Raw genomic sequence first — 23,830 nt, 5'->3', positions numbered from 1 at the left:
GCACTAACGCCCTGCAGGCTGTGTTCACGCTGCCAACCTCAGTCCTCTCCCGGCGCTCTGACAGAAGCCGGAGCCTCAGCTCCCAGACCCGCCCGCCCCGGCGGGCGAGCAGACAAGCCTCTCGGCTGGTGAGTGCTGGTCGGCCCGATCCTCTGCGCTGGAATCTCTCCGCTTTGTCCTCCGCACCCCTGTTGCTGTGCTCTCCTCCGCGGCTCCCAAGCTCCCCCCTCCGCCACCCGAAGTCTCCGCCCGCGAAGGGGCTTCCTAGTGTGTGGACACTTTTCCTCCTTCACAGCTCTCTCCCGCTGGTGCAGGACCCGTCCCTATCCTTTTGTCTGTGTTTAGTTTTTTCTTTTGCCCTAAACAGGTACGTGGGGGGTTCCTTGCCTTTTGGGAGGTCTGAGGTCTTCTGCCAGCGTTCAGTAGGTGCTCCGTAGGAGTTGTTCCACGCGTAGATGTATTTCTGGTGTATCTGTGGGGAGGAAGGTGATCTCCGCGTCTTACTCTTCCGCCATCTTCCCGGAAGTCTCTCAGTTTACCAATAATTTTGTGAATTACCAAGGAGGAACTGAAACACTCCTTTCCTGCTCTTTCCTCTTCGTCCCCTCAAAAAAAAACACAGTTGTTAAAGCTTTTTTAAAAGGCCTTGTCTTATTTTGTCATAGTGAATTGGGTTTAGCGAAAACGTTTAAATTTTTTTTTTTTTTTTTTTTATGCGGTACGCGGGCCTCTCACTGTTGTGGCCTCTCCCGTTGCGGAGCACAGGCTCCGGATGCGCAGGCCCAGCGGCCACGGCTCATGGGCCCAGACGCTCCGCGTCGTGTGGGATCTTTCTAGACCGCGGCACGAACCCGTGTCGCCTGCATCGTCGGACGGACTCTCAACCACTGTGACATCAGGGAAGCCCCGTTTAAATTTTTGTGTGTTCATTTGAAGATGTTGCAACATCTCAGGGTTATTTTAAACATTAAGTTCATAATATTGAAGTTCCTTCTAACCCAAAATTCAAAGGAAAAATACCCCTTTTTGGGTGTGTGTGTGGGGGGGGTGCGTTTGCAAAGGATGGGAGATAATCTTGGGAATAAAATGGGCAAAACACACTTTTTGAGAAAAAAGAAATAGGAAATTGTTTGAGAGTGAGCATTTCAAAGTCAGTTTAACATAAAGCTGTAGAGTGTATCTTTTGGCCAGTTTGTAAAATGAGTTAATGATACACTTATGTAAGCTTATTTATTCATTACTTTATTCAGATAGTCAAATGTTTGTGGGACATCCTTGTACCTGCACTGTTTAAGGGCTGGGGGAATAGCTATGGACCAAGGAGAGTCCCTTTTGTTGTGAAGCTTACATTCTAGCTACTCGCGTTACTAATTTAGTTTTATTGATACTTTTACATAAAGACACATACATATAAGTGAGAGAAGGGGAACAGTGAATTGTAGAACCACAGGGAATTCAGGGCATCTCTCAAGTTGTCCAGTTGTGAAAAGCATCTAAAGACTGAAGGAGGTAAAGCAGTGTAATTAGAGCACTCCCCTAGCCCTCCTAGTAAACACGAGTTTCTCACTACTTTGCATTAATATCGTTTGCACTGTGAACTGACCTTTAGGGGAGTGGTGCCTGGTCATGTCATTGCCAGTGTGGTGGGGCAGAGTGAGCCTTCAATAGTCATTTGCATAAAAGAACTAATTTTAACATTATTTTCCAAACTGTTGCCTGGGCAGTTGTACCAAGACGTAGACCACAAAGGTAAAGGGATCTGTGTACAAATAAGGTTGGGGCCACTTATTTATAATCCACATTAGCACATTAAAGTGTCCAAATTGTTCTGCATTAGCAGAACTCCTTAATTTGGTTTAAACCAGCATTTCACACATTTATATTAAGAACTTTTTGTTTTGCATGTAACACCTCTTAGTTTCTAGTTTGCTGGAATGCCGCTTTTAGAGGCATACAGAGGGATTTCTGGAGCCTTTCTGCCTGCAGAGGAGAAGGCCATGTATCATTCCTCATCTCTGAAGGCCTTGGGCATTGGTGCTTATAGCTTGGCTTTACTGAGTTTCCTTTGACCCCAGGACCCAGCCTTTAGCGGAAAGTCAGCCAGGGGAAGCCATGAAAAGAGAATTGGACATTTCCCCCTGGAGGCAGATACCTTCTGACACAGTAGAGCTGGACTCTAATCATTGTGCTGTGCTTTCAGTGAAAATGTTCTCGGGGTTTCAGAGAAGAAAAGAATAATCCTTGCCAAGTGGTAGAAGCTGGAAGAATTTTGTTTTCACAATTCGTCCTCTTTTCTCTCTTTGGCTCTGCCTGTCTCTATTTTATGGCTACTGAAAAATTACTTGGTTTCTTTCTTCTTGGATTTTGTTTTTGAACTATTAGTAATAAATGTGTCAAATGTTAGTGATGACTTAAAGCTAAGAGTAGTATATTCTGCTCATGTTTGGCTAAAATCTAGTGGATTTCCTGCTGCTTTGTTTGGTCTTACCTTATTAAAGCACTTCGGATTGTTGCCCATACAGGCCCATCTTCTGTTGTTTATGCTCGTGTAGATGGTACCGGACAAAGTTTGAGTGTCAGGTTACACTGTTATCCATCTTTTTTTTTTTTTTTTTTTTGGCGGTACGCGGGCCTCTTACTGTTGTGGCCTCTCCCGTTGCGGAGCACAGGCTTCGGACGCGCAGGCTCAGCGGCCATGGCTCACGGGCCCAGCCGCTCCGCGGCATGTGGGATGTTCGTTCCCAGACCGGGGCACGAACCTGCGTCCGCTGCATCAGCAGGCGGACTCTCAACCACTGCGCCACCAGGGAAGCCCTGTTATCCATCTTTTAATGAAATCTTAGGACAGATGTGTTCTTGGCTGCTTGGGGTCTGACCACATAGTACGATTTCAGCCATATGCATTGTGCAGGCCCTTCATGGCTTGAGATCCCCTTGCCTCCTTACATCCCCTCCAACGTGGCCCCGCCTTCCTGTGGGGATTTCGTGTCAAGGGAGACGTGGAAAACAAAGAGTCCGTAAAACTCTCATGGTGAAAAATTGCCGTGTAGAGTCTCTCTCTCAGATTACTTAATGTGTTTTGCTTCTTTAATGCTGTTCAGATGATAATCAATTAAAGATGTACCATTTACTGGACACTTACTGGGCTCCAGGCACTGTGTTAGGAACTTCACCCATCCATTTTAATTTCATTTCTCCCGCTGAATTATCTAAGTATTCCTATCTCTGCTCTGGTGACAAGTGAACTGGAACTTGGAGAGGTGTGTGTAAGCTTCCTCAAGGAAGTAGGAAGTGGTCCAGGATGCAAAAACAGTGAAGTCCTGCTATTGGTGGCAAGCATTTGAGCCAGCAGCTTTTGCTGGTTTTTGGTCACATCTACATATGCCTCTCAAAATACTCCAGAAGAAGTAGAACGTGGGAGCTGCCAAGTGATTTATCATAGGAGGAGGCTGCTTGAAGGCAATGTTCCTTGAAATAACAGGCTCCTGGTACTTTTAAAATAAGTTGCTATTTAATTGGAAGGGTCTTATTCATGTCTTATTCAAAATAAGCATTTTGAATAGGTAAGTGTCCCACATAGAGACATATTCTGTTCCAGGGTTCTCTAGGGACCTTGCTCTCTGATCAGGCAGCTATGAGTTTCTACCTGGGGGCAGTTACCATCACAGCTCCTGCTGAGCTGGAGCTCAAGCAAGACCATGTTTGACTCTTGAACGTTACTCATTGCTTTAGATGTATTACAACCTTTAGTCCTCACAACGGCCCTTATTCTGGGCATTACTACAGAGGAAGAAACTGAGGCACACCGAGGCCAAACAGCTAATAAATGACAGAACCAGGATCAATCACTTTACTTTAAACCACTGCGCTGTTGCTTCCCTTAATGCAGATTTCGGTGTCATAAATCCTAATGCATCTCAGCCTCAAATGTGGATTTACCTGGCTCCCCTTTCTATCTATTTAGAAAGGTGCCCCTGCCCTGAGGAGGGCTCAGAACAGAGGCCAGCAGCTGGCACTGGGTGGCCTGTGGGTTTGAGTTATGCCCTGGAGGCACAGATACTTAGTTAGGTCTTAGATTGTTCATCTTTAAAACTGGATAGTGGTTTTTGTCCTCTTTCTACCTTCTAGGGAAATTTTTTGGGGGGAGAAGGAGCCTTCAGGAGATGAAGGGAGATTCATTAGATTTGTATTTGACATTCAACACACCTCTAAAAGGGATTTGTATATTTGTGGCTTTTTAGCCAGGTTTGTAATTATGGTATTATGAGGATTCGTGTATTAATACGGGACTTCTGAACCTTTAAAAATAGGGCAAGGAGAAAAGTAAATTTGTTTGCTGGAGATAAATTGAACATAATGGGCCCATTATGGGAATACATTTCGATATTTTCAAGTCTTAAGTAGAATAAAAAAAAGCTCTTCATATAGAAATATAACCCAATAAAAATAAATCTGCAAAGTGGTTAAAACATGATAATGGAGACTATTTTTACCATAGAAGTGGCCCATCTGGACAAATATGTCCCTTTTGTTTTTATTCTTATTCAAATAGCCTTTTCATCAGTTCTCATATAAGTCAGGAACAAACCCCCCTGCCTCTTGAAATCCTATTTTTGCCTTCGTTGTACTAGTTCTGAGCTACTTGCTTCAGTTCCTTCGCTGTAGGTCATAAATAATACATGACATTGTATACGATAAATCTTCATTCATGTGATTACAAGATTTACTGTTGTGTTTTCAGATGGAGTGGGATGATTGAGAAGGTGGAAAATAAAAAGCAACACTGTATTACATGGTGTGCCTTTGGTCACAAATAACAAACTCACTTGAGCTAGCTTAAGTAAAAAAAAAAGATTTATAATAAGGATACAGGTGTGTCTTAGGAACTTAAAGGCAAGGACGAAGGGGCCCTCAGGAATGAACAGGAACCAGAGAGGAGGAAGGGACCTCTCTAATCAGTGTTCACAGCGAGCACACGTGTGACACAAATGTCACTAAAGGAGGAGAGAGAAGGTGACAGAAGGGAAGTAGAAATCCATGCAGTGTGTTACTTTACACTCCAGCATGGGATTAAAAAGCAGCTCCACTGTGTTCTTTGGAAAAATAATTCATGCTCGTTATATGAAATTCAAACAGTACAAAAAAAGCAAAAAATTTTTAAAAATTTGGATAGCCAGGGGCAGCCATAACTATCTTAACAAACATCCTTCTAGGCATGTATAAGGACGTCCAGCAACAGACGTGCACACGCAGAAATGATATCATACTTTGTGTGGTCATTTACCTGTTTTATTCACAGGTAAAACAGGTCATTTACCTGTTTTATTCATTTACCTGTTTTACTCACTGGTATGATATTCTCATAATCAGTAAATATTAATAAAAACTTGTTTACTTGACCTCATCTATTGGTGGACCTTTAGGATATTTACTCCCCACTCCCTGCCCCCAATGATTATAAACATGCTATGTCTATCCATTTTTCCACTTTCACAATAATCTACTTTGAGTAAATTCTGAGAGAAGGATTGCTGTATCACAGTGTGTGGCATTTTACATGCTGACATAGTTGCCAAAGAGCTACATCATGAGCTAGGCCCATAACAACAGTTACTGTCAGTCTGGGCATTGTTACCAACCTGATAGGTAAAAAATAAGAGCTAGGTTTTCTAAAGTTGTATTTTTCCATTGTTAGTATAGTTGAGTATCTTTTCATATGTTTATTACTATTCTATTCTCGTGGGAAGTTCATTAATTTGCTTTGTCCATTTTGAGGTAGAGTATTAATTTCCTTACTCACTTTTTTTTTTTTTTTTTTTTTTTTTGCGGTACACGGGCCTCTCACTGTTGTGGCCTCTCCCGTTGCGGAGCACAGGCTCCGGACGCGCAGGCTCTGCGGCCGTGGCTCATGGGCCCAGCCGCTCCGCGGCATGTGGGATCTTCCCGGACCGGGGCACGAACCCGTGTCCCCTGCATCGGCAGGCGGACTCTCAACCACTGCACCATCAGGGAAGCCCCTTACTCACTTATAAGACATTTTCGCGTAAGGATAGCAACCTTTCATATGTCTCTTGTATGAATATTCTACTTAGTTTCTTATTTTATCTTTTGACCAAAGTGTCTAGATTTGTTTGTTCTTTGTTTTTATTTTTGATTTGTTTTTGCCTTTCGTGTATTTGAGATTTTAAAAATGTTGTCAGCCAAATGTCTCAGTCCTTGAGTTTCACATTTTGATGTCATGTTTAAAAAGGCCTTTCCTATTTCTGTATTATAAAACTATTCATCTGTATATTTTTCTAGTACTCATTTGATTCTATTTTGAGTTTATTCTCTTTAAGTAGAGAGAGAGTGCTAGATTTTCCCCTCCTCCTAAATAGCTAACCATCATCATTTATTAACTAGTCTCACATACCTACCCAGATTAGATTACATGTACTTGGTCTGTTTCATATGAATACTTGGTTCTATAGCTTGTGTTTATTGTTTCATTGGTTCATATATATGTTGTTAGTCAGACCATTGTTTAGTTGTGGCTGGCCCATTTTGTTTGCTTCTACAATTATGGTGCTTCTCTGCTTCAAATTGGGTTTTCATGAATAAGCTGCTAAATGCTTAGTTATCAGTGCCTCAGAAAACTGTGAACGAGATGGGAACAGTTGAAACAAGAAGGGACCACTTCACTGATGGGTTATAGCAACTAAGGAGGAAAAAAGTGAATAAGACAAGAGCTCATGGATGCTGATTTTTAGAAAGAATCAGAGTGCAGTGCCAGTGATTTTTTGTTTTAAATATAGGTGGGGGCAGGAAGGAGGATGTATATATTTCAGCTTTGTTTAAATTCAAAGCCTTTAAGCATTCCTATCACAGGGAAGAGAATAATGTGGTTTTGCTTCAACTGTAACATAATTTTGGTTTTCAAAATAAGTGTCTTGGGACCTCAATTCCCTGTTGGTGAAGAAAATTCCCAGCCCATGTGTTGCAGCGGAAATTCATTGTTTCCTGAGTTATTTCCTTTCACGCTTAGTGTGAGGGAAATGACCAAATGTATAGATTGAGATTTTTTTTTTTTTTAAACTGATGTGTGTAACATTACTTGATTCTGATGATTTTTATTATTGTTTTAGGTATCACTGCTGAAGTCTTCTCAGATGCTTCAGGATATCTTCAGGGAAATCGACTCTACATAAACTGACAATTTAGGTGAGTCCTTTAAAAAAATACTTTATTATCCATTGGCCACCCTCTTGCATTGGTAAAGTTTTACAGAGCGTTAAAACATTGTCACTTCATACTGTCTTGTTTGATTTTTTTACCACAGTTCTGTGAGACAGGAGTGTAGCTGCCTGGTGTTATTACTTCCATCGCTGTGTGATTTTTTCCACCTGGTCGTTTGGTGGGGGAGGGAGGGGAGGGCCTAGAAGAGGGGATGAGTAGCTGTTTTTTACCTTATTGTGTGAATTCTCATTCATTCCATATGTTTGCCTCATAATTTTTGGGGTGGGGAGGGAAGTGCTAGATGAGGAATTAATGTAGAAACTTCCGGTAATCTTTGTCCTAAAACCATTTGGTAGTTCCTGGAGCTCTCCAGGGATGATACACAATTGCTAAAGTGTGAGATGAAGTAAACTTTGGTTACAGATTATTGGTTTGCCCCGTCTGGTTGTCCTGGTTGTGGCTACCTGCACCCAAGCAGTGTGTGTGAAGTGCCCTGGGCAGAGACAAAAGGCGCCCTTCTGCAGGTCTTGGCTGTGCCTCAGTTAAAGTCTGACAGGTTAAAAAGAATTGGTTCATGCTCCTACCCTCCAAAACCATATCATGGCGCACCAGACGTATCAGTTCTGTTCTTGACCAGCTGTGCAAGTGGGGACAGGTTAATCTCTGCCAGTCTCCAAGTCCTTATCTGTAAAATGTAAGAGGTTGGCCCAGCCATGTCATTCCCACACTTTTAGGTTTTGTGGAATAGAGATAAAACATTTAGGACCAGTATTTTAGTAGATATTTTGGGCTGTACGTAAACAAAGTTGGTAATTTTTGAAGCTGGATAGTGCATGAGAGTTCTCTATTTATATGGTAATCTCTCTATTTTGTGTTTAGGATTTTTCATAAAGAATTTTTTTTAAAAAAGGTTGGCCAAAAAGTTCGTTCCGGTTTTTCCGTAACATCTTACAGAAAAACCGGAACGAACTTTTTGGCCAGCCTAATAACTACCATGTACTAACATCATTTCACGTAAGAAGAAACATTTCAGTACTAAAAATGTAAGAATGTCGTGAATTTGTCTTTCGATTGTATGTGTTTAGTGTTGTGAAAAACTCTTCATTTCCTTCCTTTTGTTGCTCTGGTGACCACTGAACTGTTAGCCATGAGCTAGCGCTGGCCTGGGGACTGGTGTTTGGGAAATATTGGGGTGCATGACTGATAAGGGCTCCTCTACCTCTAAAACTGTGTCATTCCTCCGAAGCAGGAAAGAAATATACTCTAGTTATACATTGGTTATTTCCAGAAAATACTGTGACAGCTGGCATGGTTGAACACAGAGAAGTCAGAAGTCAAACAAAAGACAAGGGATTGTTATGCTGGAAAACCCAAATAAAAATGGCTCATCCGTGTGAGCGTTAAATTTAGCTGTGAGCCACCTTGCAGTCAGTGTAAAAATGAAACTTGACAGTGTGTTGAGCTGTCTGTTAAAAACATACAGAATCCTCCCTTCATACCACTGTGGTCAGCCTCTGGCCAGGTGGTGTTTGGCAGCTTAGTGTCTGTCTGCCATGTGGGGATGCTGAGAGCTAGGGGTGAGAAGGGCTGAATGTCTAACTCTGGACACAATTGCAAATGCCAAGTGTGAGGAGTGCAGAGATGGGTAGGGGTCAAGTACATGGTCGAGAGTTATGAGCTGAGGGCAGTGGGATCAGATATATACAGGATAGGAAAGAGTAAAGGAGGTGTCCTGCCCTGGAATCTTCTGGATGTCTGGGCATGGACGTTGTCTTTTGAGGATCTGCAGACAGCACTAGGTGGACCAGTCTAGCTAAAGGGCCTAGACACAGTGGACAGCAAAAACACGTCAGATGTATACCTTTCCCACAGATTTCAGATTTCAGATCCAAAAACAGCATACCAAGTGTATTCTTATGCCATGGGTCTATAGAGAATGGATGAGTATGCTTCCTGTTTACTTCTCCTTGGAGTGTGGGGATGTGTTGGAGGGGTAGGATGGGTAGAGGACAGAGGCAATAATGGACTGAATTATTAGGACAGTGAAATACCGTGAGGAAGGAGGAGCCAACCGTCCCACATAGTTTAAGATGCCTGCCTAACCCTGCCTGCTTCAAAAGTTCTGTGAAGTTAACCATGGTCTTTGTTGATTGCAGCATGGTGGTTCAGTCCTTTTGAACTCCTCCCTCAGTGATGTCTGGCTTTCCTGTGTTCTAACATTCCTATTTTCTGGGAAACTTAAATTAAATTTGACAGACTTACCAGTTGTTTTCCCTTCTGTCAACCCAACACTTTTTTTTTTTAACACAATTTCATATTGTATTCCCAAAGTATAATTTCCTCTTTACTCATATTTCCACGTATTTTTTTTAAAACATCTTTATTGGAGTATAATTGCTTTACAATGGTGTGTTAGTTTCTGCTGTATAACAAAGTGAATCAGCTATATGTATACATATATCTCCATATCTCCTCCCTCTTGCGTCTCCCTCCCACCCTCCCTATCCCACCCCTCCAGGTCACAGAGCACCTAGCTGATCTCCCTGTGCTATGCGGCTGCTTCCCACTAGCTATCTATTTTACATTTGTTAGTGTATATATGTCCATGCCACTCTCTCACTTTGTCCCAGCTTACCCTTCCCCCTCCCCATGTCCTCAAGTCCATTCTCTAGTAGGTCTGCGTCTTTATTCCTGTCCTGCCCCTAGGTTCTTCATGACCGTTTTTTTTTTTTAAGATTCCATATATATGTATTAGCATACGGTATTTGTTTTTGCCTTTCTGACTTACTTCACTCTGTATGACAGACTCTAGGTCCATCCACCTCACTACAAATAACTCAATTTCGTTTCTTTTTATGGCTGAGTAATGTTCCATTGTATATATGTGCCACATCTTCTTTATCCATTCATCCGATGATGGACACTTAGGTTGTTTCCATCTCCGGGCTATTGTAAATAAAGATGCAATGAACATTTTGGTACATGACTCTCTTTGAATTATGGTTTTCTCAGGGTATATGCCCAGTAGTGGGATTGCTGGGTCATATGGTAGTTCTGTTTTTAGTTTTCTAAGGAACCTCCATACTGTTCTCCATAGTGGCTGTATCAATTTACATTCCCACCAACAGTGCAAGAGGGTTGCCTTTTCTCCACACCCTCTCCAGCATTTATTGTTTGTAGATTTTTTGGTGATGGCCATTCTGACTGTTGTGAGATGATATCTCATTGTAGTTTTGATTTGCATTTCTCTAATGATTAGTGATGTTGAGCAATCTTTCATGTGTTTGTTGGCAGTCTGTATATCTTCTTTGGAGAAATGTCTATTTAGGTCTTCTGCCCATTGTTGGATTGGGTTGTTTGTTTTTTTTGATATTGAGCTGCATAAGCTGCTTGCATACTTTGGAGATTAACCCTTTGTCACTTGCTTCATTTGCAAATATCTTCTCCCATTCAGAGGGCTGTCTTTTCATCTTGTTTATGGTTGCCTTTGCTGCCAACACTCCGTTTACTGCCTGATTTGTATGCTTCAGTTGGGTTGCTTCCACCCTAGGGATATTTATTTCACTGCCTTTTTGTTTGTTTTGGAAAAGCTATATCAAACAACAATGATGACAACAACAGAAACATTTGTCTTAAATGTATAGGAATATGAGAGATGATCTGAAATGTTGACGTTTCTGGAAGTGCCTAAAGTCATGAATAAATGCTCGAGGAACTTTTATTTTGACATAAACTAGAGGAAGTAGAATTGCTTTAAGGGATCTGGGCGAGTCCAAGTCTGAATAAAATTTAAAGAAATGAACAATGTAATCAATCAGTCACGTTCTGAGCCTCTCAGAAGGCCGGACCATACTGGGTGAGATGTTGTAGGGATGAGCAATTAAGAATGTGAGACAGCCGTGCTTCTCAGGAATAAACATGATGCTTTAAAGCATTGTAAGCATGTGAGGGAGATGAGAGAGACTGATGGAGGGGAGCATATGATAAACGATTTGTTTAGTGTTTAACTTAATGACTCATGGTATATTCCAGATTTGATCATAGATGCAATAATGTGAACTTATCTCCATTTTCCCTGCAGGCTGGTAAGAAAAATATTTTAAAACCGATTTTAAATGAAAAACATTATTTTTGGCCCTCTGGGAATTTTTAGTTCCCAGTGTTGTTTAGGGAGGGTATTGAATCTGTAAAATTCAAGGCAGGATCTACATAGCTATTTGTTACTCTCTATCTGTAACTTAAATGTTATATGATGTCAGAAAAGATAAGTTGTTCCTGTGCTTGCTTTTCTTCATTAAAAATGTAATCTGTTATGCACTTTTGTCTTCCTGCCATCCTCCATTAGCTGGATTCCCTAGGTTACTCTGCTTGTCGACTGTAGGCATTGCCACTTGCCACCCGCTGTGGGCTCCCTGAGTGGCTGGGAGTCCTAATTAGCACCATCTCACTGATCAGGGTTTCCAGACATGTGCTGGGGTCCTTCCTCTGCAGTCTGTACTCGGTAAATGTTTCAGAACAACAACAATAACCACTTCCAGATTGTTTTTCGTAATTAAATTTAATCCATGGGTGTTGTAGAATGTGCTGTTTCTTAAGCTTTTTGACTAATTATGCTCATCAGTTAATTTCTTTCAAAGTTAAAAAGCACTCCTGGAGAACTCAAGATTTGAGCCTTTGCTGTGTAAGAATTGATTGGATTTCATGGACTCAAAGGCTCTGGAATACTTGTGCCTATAGAATATGTGTCTTGAAAAATGACTCTTTTTTTTAGCTGTGAAGCCCCATATTCTGAAGATCTAAAATGACCATCAGAGCCTTTCTATTCCGTTTACAACAAGCTGTCCGGAATTGGACAGCTTTCCAGAACTGTAAAATGACTTGTGCACTTGTAGAGTTTAAACATGACTTTACTAAGATTAAAATAAAGTAAACACACTGTGAGGCCAGCTGCAGTCTTCTCCACATACCACTATCAGGCCCAGTAGAAGCTGAGAAAAATCCTACTGCTGTGATCTAAACAATGGCCTTATAGAGGATCTTTCATTAACCAAAAAAAAATAAATAAATAAAAAATAAAAAATTAAGTAATGCATACAAATGGCTAAAAATAGAAAATGCTACAGAAAAGCTTCTAATGGAAAGGAACAAGTATCTTACACTCTCTCTCTTCCTTCCCTTACTAGCCTTACTTCTTAGAAGCAACCACTTTTTTCCCCCTGTGGATCATTTCTGCTGCCTTTTTGGTGATTTCCACATGTATAAACATTATGCTTACAGCACCATTTCTCCCTTTATCAGTTTTAAAAGCAGTTCTTTGGTGTCTTGTGATCGCCATTAGCTCGCTCTGACCATCCCCATCTCCCTTCCTCCCTACGTCTGATTCATGCTTTTAATCCTCCCTCTGTACCCTCGGATGACACATGCAGCCTCTTCTATTCTTATTCTGTCTCCTAGAGGCACTATTTCTTGTCTGCCATCCTCCCCCACCCAACCTTTCCATTTTGGGCAGCTGTACCTTTGAATTTTATATGCTTGGAGTTGGTAATAATTCTCTTCTGTTCTTTAATCCCAGTAAGGGCTTCCGTGATTTACCTATAACTCAATTCCGAATGTTAAAACCAAGAAGCAGCCTTTACTCTGTTATAATTAGGTGGCTGCTGTTCCCATGGCAGCCAGATTACGTGGTGGGGTTATATTCCTTCCTCTCTAAGCCTGACGTCCTCATACCTAGACCCCTCCACGGAGCACGTGTGAGTGGGTTCTCCCTTTCACACGACACCAGCTGTCTTGAATGCAGCCTCAAGTTTCTTTCCAAGACCCTGCCTTCCCATCCCTCCTGGAAACCCACTTTATTTTTGGAGATCTCACTCACACAGACCCCCCACTCCTCAGCCAGAACAGATCTCTCTGTGTGCCGCCTGCCTCTACGCTGGTGCTGATGGCCAGGAGAAGTTTGTTACTGCTGTTGGGAAAGTAGTTTCAGGCTCTGGTGTCTCTGAACGGGCAGTAGCCTGGGCTTTGTCATTAGCCACCATTTAATGAGGAGCTGAAGTGTTAGGCACCTCGGTACTAGAGGCCTGGTGTCTGTGGAAATCCTCACATCAGCCCCATGGAACAGATGTTCCCCTTGACATTTCGTATACCATGAAGTTGAGACTGTGAATGAAAGACCTCCAAGGTCTCCACTGGGAAGTGCTTCTTAGGTCCTGGCACAGGCTAGGGGCATGGGGCCAGCTGTAGTTTTATAGGTTAGAAAAGACTTGTCTCTGTGATGTGTGTCTTGCATGCTTTCTTCAACAAACCTCTGTCTTCCCTCCAGAAAATCCTGCTGCTCTAGGAAAACCAGCTCTGCTTTACTTTCCAGCCTAACCCTTGTGGGTGCATTGTGTGGCCAGGGGCTCCTTATGCAGAATGACTGGAAATGGGAATGCGCTTCCCTACTTAACGTTCTCTTTGTGAATTTGGAGTGAGAAAGAGGGCTTCATGCTCAATCCTGCTGGTAAACTGGAAGTGTGCTTTGTCAACAGTGGTTGTTGATCTAAGGGTTTTCTTAGAGCCTCAAGTATATGTCTGTGAGTCAGGTGCGCTTGATTGTCTTAATAAAAGGTATGTTTTAGAAAGATTGGAAAGACAATCACGTTGTACTTTGAACACACTTTATTTTCTCTCAGAATGCCGTGGTCTTCATAAATCTTCTGGTATAACTGTATTTAGTGAATGACTATTATGATAATGACCAGATAGATGGCAGCTGGGTCCCTCACACAGTGTTGGCATTCTCCCTTCTCTGGGCTGCTTGCTTTTCCTCGGTAAGCAGACCCCAGGTGAAGCCTGATCAGTGGAACCAGCAGTCTGTCTACCGTCAACCACGGAGCTGGTCGTCTGCTTTCTATGTCATAGCCCATTGAGGTGTCGGTGGCTGTGGATGGAGTTCCTCCCTGTTCCCTCTGTTAGATCAAGGTGATGGCACTGACATGGGCTACTCAGTGCAGGCTTATTCTCCAAACATCTTGACCTATTATATCTATGCCCCCAGATAAGTATTGAACGAAAGGGATGTCTTTAGAGCTGTGCCTCGTTTATTTATAGAGGAGATATCTGAGCTTAGTGAAATCGAGACTGAATGGATGGGGGTCAAAATTTACCTTGTTGCAGTGATGACCAAAGGTGAATTTCCACATTTAAATTAGATAGTGATACGCAGTCCAAGATTACCCTACCACCGTCTTGCAGTGGTTAACTCTGACTTTGCAATTTGTTATTTTTCTATCGATTGATTGATTGTCAGGGTTGGAAAGAGTGCTAAGCAGAGTTGTAATCTGTATGAGACAATTTTGGTTCCATTAGACAAAGATCACTGATCTTCGCAGTTGTATAGTCAAATGATACTTGGGCGAAGGTGGTTTTTGGGGAAAAAAATCTGCTGGGACAATTGAAATCTTGGTCAAAGTTTTATTCCATGCCTAGAAACGTAGTTTCTAGAGGACTGGGATAGAACCCACCCCTTCATCAAGAGAAGGAAATAAGTGACATTCAAGAAGTCTTTTTTACTACCTGATTCTAAACATTCCCCAAGTATGTTATATCAGTCTTCCGTTTGTTTACCTCTGAGGAGTAAAGAATGACTCAATGTCCACTGCAGGACAACTTTCGGCTCCAGGCATCTGGGTCACACAGGATTCTCGGTCCCTTTGGAGAGTTTAACGCAGGCCTGGGGGACAAGCTGTGTGGAGTGAGGCTCTCGTCCTCTCTGGTGGTCACTGTTCACAGAAACTTGCATTCAGAGGAAATGCTTTCAATACGCTGAACTAGGAAGGACAGAAATAAAAATTGGCCCTGGAGCATATAATGACATTGTCATGTTTGGGCTGCAGGTTTCTGGGAAGAACGAAATGAAGAGGCATCTGTGACAAATGTGCAGGAAAAGAGAGTCAGTTCAGAGAAAGAAGTAGCTGTCTCTCGTAGGGTAGAGTAGGCTTCCAAGAGAAAGGAGAATTTATTTCTGGGTTAACTGGTGTTTTGCTGCGCATAGTGGAAAAGACTATAAACTGCGGTGGGTTAAACAAGAGAGAAATTTATTTTCTCTCACCTAGAATGAAAGTCTGAGGTGGGCCGGGCACACACAGAGCTTGGGCTCCTTCCAGGATGCGTAAAATTTGACACCTTACGTGGGGGCCAGCTTTGCACTCAGCATTCAAGGCAAAAATCCTTCATAGGCTAACTTGCTCTAGGACATCCATTGGGAAGATGCCACCTTAGACACCAGAATCCTAGGGCCCGGTCAGTCCAACACAGCTTGCAGGCTTTTCTCCCAGTATTGGAAGAGCTTGCAGCTAAGTAGTTGGCTCCTGTGTTTAAGGGCGTGTTGTAAACAATAGAATTACTCTGAGCATCCAGATTGGACCCCAAGGGGCATTTAGAAACTGAACAAGCCCAGGGAACTGTAAATTCTTACATCCCTCCCCTGGTCATTCTGGGGCTTATGTGCTCACTGAGGGGAATGGGAACGGAATTGCCTGCCAGATTGATTTACTCATACCTTTTTATTATGGAAACTTCCAAACCTATCCAAAAGTGAAGAGAAACTGTATAGTGAACTATGTGCCCGTCACTCTCATTCAATGATGATTAATTCTTATCTGGTCTTACATGACATATACCTCCTGTCTCTCACCAGTTACTTCGAAGCACGTCTTTGCCACTTTATTTTTTTCCTGTCAGTATTTCAGTATATGTCCCTAAAAGATAGGACTTAAAAACAAATCTATGAAACTGTATCACACCAAAAACATGAAAATTACCAATACTTCCTTAATATCATTAAATATCAAATTAATGTTTAAATTGCCTCAACTGTCTTTTTTTAAAAATTTCTTTGAATCAGGATCCAAATAAGGTTTATACATTACGATTGATTGACATGTTTCTAATCCCCTTTTAATTTATAGGTTACCCTTCCATCTCCCCCCACCCCTGCCCCACCCCTTGTGATTTATTTAAGAAACTGTGTTGTTTGTCCTTGACAGCAGAGATTCTCCAGTGGCCGTGATCCTTTTCTGCCTTCATTTGGCACCATCTAGAGACAATTCTTGATGTCACAGCTGGGGGGCGCTACTAACATCTGGTGGGTAGAGGGCAAGGATGCTGCTAAATAACCTACAGTACACAGGACAGCCCCTCACAACAAAGGATTATCTGGCTCAAAATGTCATTAGTGCTGAGGTTGAGAAACTGTGCTGTAAAATTTCCGCAGTCTGGAGTTTGATGATTGCTTCCCCATGTTGCCATTTAACATGTTCCTCTGTTCCCCGAGTTTTCTATAATTTGTTAAATCTCGAGTTTTGGTCAGCTTCATATATGGGCTTTTTTTTGTTTGGCAAGACTATATCATAGGTAGGCTGTGTATTTTCATTGAGATACATAGTAAATGGTGGTCTCTTTGTGGGATACGGTTGGTCATTGATTACTATTGCCTATGTCTTTTAATTCATTAGTGATTGTGAAATAGTGATATGCCAATTCTATCCTTCCTCCTTTGTTTATATACGAGAATACTTTATAAAAAGAAATTTAGGGAATTCCCTGGCGGTCTAGTGGTTAAGACTTGGCACTTTCACTGCCGGGACCCGGGTTCAGTCCCTGGTCAGGGAACTAAGATCTCGTAAGCAGCGTGGCTTGACCAAAAAAATAGGTAGTTAGGTAGGTAGGTAGATAGATAGAAATTTAATCGCAACTATTTGTTTACTCTGACATTCACGTAGGAATGTCAGGATAAATGCTTGATACTTTGCCTTTATTTTCAAAACAATGAGTTCTCTAGCAGCAGCATCTAAAAGTGAACAGAGGGTTTTTTTTCTTGGCTTGTTTTTTTTCTTTTTTTAGTATAAATGTAACTGATGTGTTTCAATTTAATATTCTTATTGATACTCATCTTGTCCCATATTTGACCAGTGGAAACTAATTACCAAGTCCTTTTGACATAACTTGTACTTTTGTATTTTTGTGTTCTTTCTGGTATGACAAAAATGTTACTGGTTTGTCTTATCCATTTTGTACTCCAGACTTGGATGCACTACTTCTCTCAGGAGCCCTGCTTCCTTAAGTATTTAGAAGGTACAATGTAGAAACTAGGAATATTTATTACTACTGGATTTATTGTTATTCCTGGATCCATTCAGTGCTGAACTAGGGAAAAGGTATGGATGAATGTGTGTATATGTGTGTATTTGTGTACAGAGATAAAACTCATTAATTCTTACTAATACATCCAAGTGAAATGCAGGTATACAGGGTTTTTACTTAGCTTTATCAACTTTATATCTATATTCTTTCATCCACCCAGATTTCCAGTTCACTAATAGTGCTGTGTTTTTTCATCTGCTTTACCTCATGCTACATACACAACAGAGTGTTTTAAAGACATTTAGAATAGCTCTTCTCTATCATTGTGCCACCAACTGGATACATAGTTAGGTTCATTGGTTTCATTTTAGTTTTTGCTTTTAAGAAGTTTCAATTTCAATTTAGATAATTTTGCACAACACGGTCAAGGTTTCCAAGTCTCATCTATAACATAAGGTTATATATTCAGAGGTGTTTGCTTTTGCCTCAGTCCCCTTTCCATTCCCTCACCATATGTAGCAATTGAAAAAGATAGGGTTTCTCCTTGTACCCTTGAAAAGAAGATATATCATCAAATGGTTGCATGTTTTCATATTTATATCTCACCCCTGTCTGAGGTAAATGATAGTATGCAACGCACATTTCCTCCACCTTGTTTTTTTCGTTTGATCTATCCTGGCTCTTGTACTGTGGTGGTCATAGTAATGAAATTCACCCCTTGGCACAGCTGCCCATCCGTCATTGTGTGGATGGGGTTGAACTTTTTCACCCTGCCTTACTGGTGGACATTGGGGTATTTCTCATCTTTTACTATTACAAACAGTACTGTGGAGAATACCTTTGGGTAGTTTTTAAATGACTTTTCTTTTTTAACCTCATGGAAGTTAAATGTGTATGATCTGACTCTTTTTAAGAAAAGAGAGAAAGGTGGCTAAAAGCTATTGGGGGGAGGGACTTCCCTGGCGGTCCAGTGGTTAAGACTTCGCCTTCCAATGCAGGGGGTGTGGGTTTGATCCGCAGGGGGAGCTAAGATCCCACATGCCTCGTGGCCAAAAAACCCAAAACATAAAACAAAAGCAATATTGTAACAAATTCAATAAAGACTTTAAAAAATGGTCCACATCAAACAAAATAAATAAATAAATAAAATAAAAGCTATTGTGGGGGAATTCCCTGATGGTTCAGTGGTCAGGACTCGGCACTTTCACCGCCCTGGCCCGGGTTCAGTCCCCGGTCGGGGAACTAAGATCCCACAGGCCATGCGGCATGGCCAAAAATTTAAAAAAAAAAAAAGTCTTCATTTATATGTCTTCAAATAAAAGAAAAAAAGGCTTAGGAAGGTCGGTTAAATCCAGGTTTCCATGACCTGCATTGTCAGGCCAAGAGCTATGGCTTCTACACCCCAGGTTAGGAGTTAGCAGTCATTTATAGTAAAGGACTAGGCTGTAAATATTTTATGCTACCATCTCTGTTGGAACTACTCAACTCTGCTGGTGGAGTGCAAAAAGCAGCCATAGACAATTCATAAATAAATGAGTGTTCCAATAAAAGTAGATTTACGGACACTGAAATTTGAGTTTCACAATTTTCATGTGTCGTGAAGTATAATTCATTTTTCGTTTTTTAATTTTTTTCAACCATTTAAAAATGTAAAAGCCATTCTTTGTGCGCCATAGTTTGCAAACCTTTGCTCTGGGCATTTGGGAGCCATAGGAAGTTCTCAAACACAGTAGGACCTGCTCGAAAGGATTATCAACAGTGGACTTAAAGAGGGCTTGGTCAGAGGGAAGGAACTCAGGTCCGGGAGGCCGTTGATGGTCAAGTGTGGATGTAGTTGGAAGGTAGCTACGAGAGTAGAAGTGGATTTCTTCTCCTTTTTTCTTTGTAACTTGAGATTGGAGAATTACTGGCATGTGTGGATGCATTATATTATTTGGGAAGCATTATATTATTTGATATGAAATTATAGTTACTTTTAAAAGCTGTGCTCTGTAATTTGTCACAGGTTATATGCAAAGAGAGTGCCAAACCCATCATCCCGTATTTTGTGGACTTGGGCAAAATTGCCTCATTCTTTGCCTCTTCTTCCTCTGCCCACCCTCATCCCCCCATCAAGAAACCGAACATTGAGCCCAATTCAGCAGTGAACCTTTTGTAACAGCTGTCTTGTACATCTTCCTTCCTACGACATTTGTAGGCTGACCATTGAGAAAACAGTATTTTGTTTGTGGGAGGAAAATCAAAGATGACATAAATGAAAAATGCATTTTCATATAATGGAAATTATCAGAGCAACTTTTAAAAGGTCACTGCAGGTTAAAGCAGACAAGAAGGAGCTGAATATATTAGAAAGTAGGTCAAGTTATCTCATGTTTTTGAATGAGGTGAATTACAGTGTAGGTTTAGGTTTATAGAATGGTGTGATACTGTGGTGTGTAAGAATTACCCTGGCCCAAGTGATATTATATCAAAATATAATGAAAGTAAATTGAGTTTGTTTCTTTATCCCTTGTGGCTAAGTGTTTTATACTTAATATTTTACGAATTTAGTAAAGTAGTAGAAGTGATGAGCTTCTTGTCGTTGCTCACATCTCCTGTATTAGACACAGAATCGACTCTAGGAAGTTAAAGCTGAAGTAGGTTTAATCCAGGAGCTGAGTGTTTCCAGAATCCTTGGAACATTTGGAGGAATCAGCTGTAGGCTAAGCCTCTAGGATACACCCCACCCCACCTTCAGAATCATTATCTCCTGCCGGAATCTGGAAAGCTGCCCTGGCTGCTGCTGTGGGAAGGTCTTGAATGAGGGACACAGTAAGTACTGGCTGAGCAGTTAAGTACTCAAATGAGCAGCTAGCTCCTGCTCTACGCCTCCTGTGAACAGAAATGGCCTCTGGGGATGCCCACGCACTCCGCCTCTTTTCCCCATGACTCAGTTCCAAAGGAAAGTCCCCCGTGAGCCCGTCTGATTGACAGAGTCTATGGGACGTTGGGCACCATAGCGGCGAAAGAGCCTGGATATTATGTAATGTTCGGCTTTGCAGCCTTTCCATACTACAAAGTGAGCCAATCGCTGTATTTGCCACGGTTTCCAACTGCAGGAAATGCCTCTTCAGATGCATGTGCTACCACAATTAGGTGTTCAAAGAACAGAATATCAGAATTTCCCTTCCTTGCATACGTGCGGTACGTTTACATAGACTTGCATAGTGGTAATAGTAATCGGTGTCACTAGTGTTACCCCAGTGTTTCTAGTTATTAGTATTATTAGTAGTATAAGTAGTGTTGCTGATGACTGAGAGAGGCAACATTTGCCATTTCATCAAGATTTTTTTTTAGGTTGGAATTATTTTGAGTAATACTAGGAAAGAAACACCTGTGGTTCCACGGTGAAAAGCTCAGTGATGGTGGAGTCCAGGCCTAGAGGACAGTATTTCATTTTCCTTATGAAGGACGGTGGGTAAGGTATTGTCCTGGGCATCCATTAGGTAAGCATTTGTTGCTCTAACCTGAATACAATAAGGTCAGTGATACAGGGTTTGTTCGCCATGGTTCTGCCGGCTAGCTTCCTCACTACCAGATTCTTCTGTGAGTGTTTTTAAGGGTACACTCTCTTTTTCCTTCTGGATAGGAACAGTCATTCATAAGTGAGTAACTAGAAATGGTACTTGAAAAAGAAGGTTACTGATTTTGAAGTTGGGCAGATACGGGTCCAAGTCCTATTTCCGCCACTTACTAGATTTACAAATGGGGGGTGGGGATTGACCTTTCTGTACCTATTTCTTCTGCTGTGTAGAATGGAGTTAATAGTACCCTCCTCGTAGTGTTTGAACAGATAGATACTGTTCAGCATAGGTCTGGCCCACAGCCAGCATTCTGTGGTGGGCTGTGGCTGTTGGTGTGGTGGCATCACTGTCACCAGCAGTGACTGGAGGGTCCTCAGCTCTCTCTCCTGATGAACTGTCCCTCTGGTTACTTGTATCTCTTCACAGCAGTAATTGTCTCACCTGTCCTGTGATCTTGGGTACCATGGATGTTGCTTCCTATTTGTGCTTGTGGGCCTTCTCCTGCCTTTCAGGTGCCCTCGGATTCCTCTTAGACTGTCTTTCCTCTCTGGGAAAGATCTCCGTGAATGCTTAATAGGCACCAGAGCCGTCCTGGGGTCACTGGAAGTCACAGTGGCTTTTTATATGTCATCCAGACATCAAGAGCTCCTTCCGAGGCTGGAAAGGCTGGCGGTGGCCTGCCCGCAGCCCCCCTCCTTCTTAATTAGATTACTGGTTCCATTTCAGTGATGGTTTTCAGCTAAACTGGCCATAATTCGGTTGCCTTTGTTTTCTTTCTCTTGACTCCACTTCTCCTTTGACTCCCAGCAGTACCTAAATTCAAGTGGGGGATCCTAGTTGGGACCATATTAGCCTCTATTTTAGCAAAGCTTCTAGAATGGCCATATCTTAGTAGAGTTTTAGAGGAAATATAAGGAATAATAAGTGAAAGATCATTCCACACCACTGTGTGTCACGTGAGTTTCTATAGATGTTCCTCATTTGGTTTTTGGTTGTCATTTGGTCTTTATTTCTTACGGTTTATTTGACCCCTATGTGGAGCAGACTTGACCCCACCCCCCGGCCCTTGCTTTTGTGTGTGGTGTGTGTGTGGTGTGTATCTGTGTCTGTCTGTCCCTGGGCAGGCCCCCTGCCCCACTGTTTTTGAGTTTACTCTCAGCATAACACAGGCAGTGTGCCCCACACATTAGATACAGCGGCATCGAGTTATAGTGTGGCAGTGATAGAGGGAACCACTTTGTACTTGACTATGAGCAAGTGTGTTTCCTTTCTTCCACTTTAATATCTAACCTTAAGGACCTTGACCTTGAGCTGCTCATTACTTTGTGCAGACCCTCTCTGACATTTTTAAGCTTTTGCCAAGGGTTTTAGTCCCATGCCTAATACTTTTGTGTATCTGAAGATGTGAGTTTGTGTTAGATAGTAAGTTGGTCTACCCTCCCCCTATCTAAGTGACTCATTCATTCATTCATTCAGTAAACATTCATTGACCATCTACAAAGTGCTAGGCATTCTGCTGGATGTTGGGAGCAGTACTGTCAGCAGGGTGAAAATGGAAAATGTAATATAACTGGTGCAGAGGATTTAAGGTAGAGATGATAGGTAGATCCTTAATGTCTAGTAAGAGGCTTAGACTCTTCCTAAAAACAGGGGGAATCCATTAAAGGGTTTAAGCTGAGTGGGATCTTTAGGACGTGGAGTGTGTGTTCAGGAGCAGTAAGAATAGAAGTGGGGAGCCCAGTTAGGGCGCTTTTGCAGTAATTTGGGCAGGAGATGATGGTATCCTAGAGTAGGAGAAGAGGACAGACTTGAGAGATACTTAGGAGCTGAACTGGTCAGTTGTCAGGTGACTGGATATGAGAGCACAGGAGAGGGTCCTGTCAAGGATGATTCTTTCATTTCTGACTTTGACAGTGGATGGTTGTTGGTGCCACTGAGATCAGGAACACAGAAAGGCGAGCAGGTTTGGGGGGTGTGGCAGGGGAGGGGTGATTTCTTTTGGTAGTAACATGAATTTGATATGCATGTGAAAGATCGTGGGGAAATGTGGTGTAGTCATGGATGAGGAGGGAGGCCTGGCTCTCTCTCTGCAGATCTGGTGAATGCAAGTCCTGAGGGCAGTTGAGATCTACCAGGCGAGGGTGTGGAGGAAGAGGAGGGAGGGGAAGAGACTAGGAGAGAACTCAAGGGCCAAGAGGTTTAAGCAAGGAAGAGAGCCTCCAGAGGAGACGGAGAAGGAGGAGGTCAGAGTTGGGGGAGTCCGCTAGGGTATCCACTGGTGTCTGGCGCTGTGCAGATCGGCAGACTGGAAAGGGAAGGCCTGTGTTATCAGCAGGGAAGAGACGTGAAGAACCTTGGCCAGAACAGGTTCCAGTGGAGTGCTGGGTAGAAGCCAGATAAGGAAGAAGAAGATGAGGAATTAGAGGTCTGTCAGTGTAGAGACCCCTTGCAGGAACTGTGGCTGGCAGGGGAGGACAGAGGCAGTGCAGGAAGGAGCCTGGAGGGTTTGTGGGCTTGCAGTGGGGGGTTTTCTTTGCTTTAGAGGTGGAGGGAGAGTTAGTAGAGAGGAATGCTCCTTCTGTGCTTCCTTCCTTTTCAAGCTTCCTGCTTTGGTATGCACCCTTTAAAAAAAAATACTTCGGGGCTTCCCTGGTGGCACAGTGGTTGAGAGTCCGCCTGCCGATGCAGGGGACACACGGGTTCGTGCCCCGGTCTGGGAAGATCCCACATGCCGCGGAGCGGCTGGGCCCATGAGCCATGGCCGCTGAGCCTGCGCGTCCGGAGCCTGTGCTCCGCAACGGGAGAGGCCACAACAGTGAGAGGCCCGTGTACCGCAATAAATAAATAAATAAAAATACTTTGTGATTTTTTTTAGAAACAGTCACAAACTTACAGAAACGTTTGAAAGTAAAGCGCAAGGAGTGGTTCCC

General features: G+C 42.4%; 1 protein-coding gene across 1 annotated transcript in view; it reads left to right on the top strand.

The window, feature by feature from the left end:
* The window catches only part of TLN2 (talin 2), a 450,837-nt gene that overhangs the window by 183,770 nt on the left and 243,237 nt on the right, over nt 1-23,830 (top strand). The window contains exon 3 of the mRNA XM_060005857.1: nt 7,125-7,200. The gene's annotated coding sequence lies outside the window, so the exon portion shown is untranslated. The remainder of the gene's footprint in view (nt 1-7,124; nt 7,201-23,830) is intronic.

This window comes from Delphinus delphis, chromosome 2, assembly GCF_949987515.2.
Source record: "Delphinus delphis chromosome 2, mDelDel1.2, whole genome shotgun sequence".
Lineage (NCBI taxonomy): Eukaryota > Metazoa > Chordata > Mammalia > Artiodactyla > Delphinidae > Delphinus > Delphinus delphis.
The sequence above is the reverse complement of the archived record's forward strand: the minus strand, read 5'-3'. Positions and strand labels throughout refer to the sequence as shown.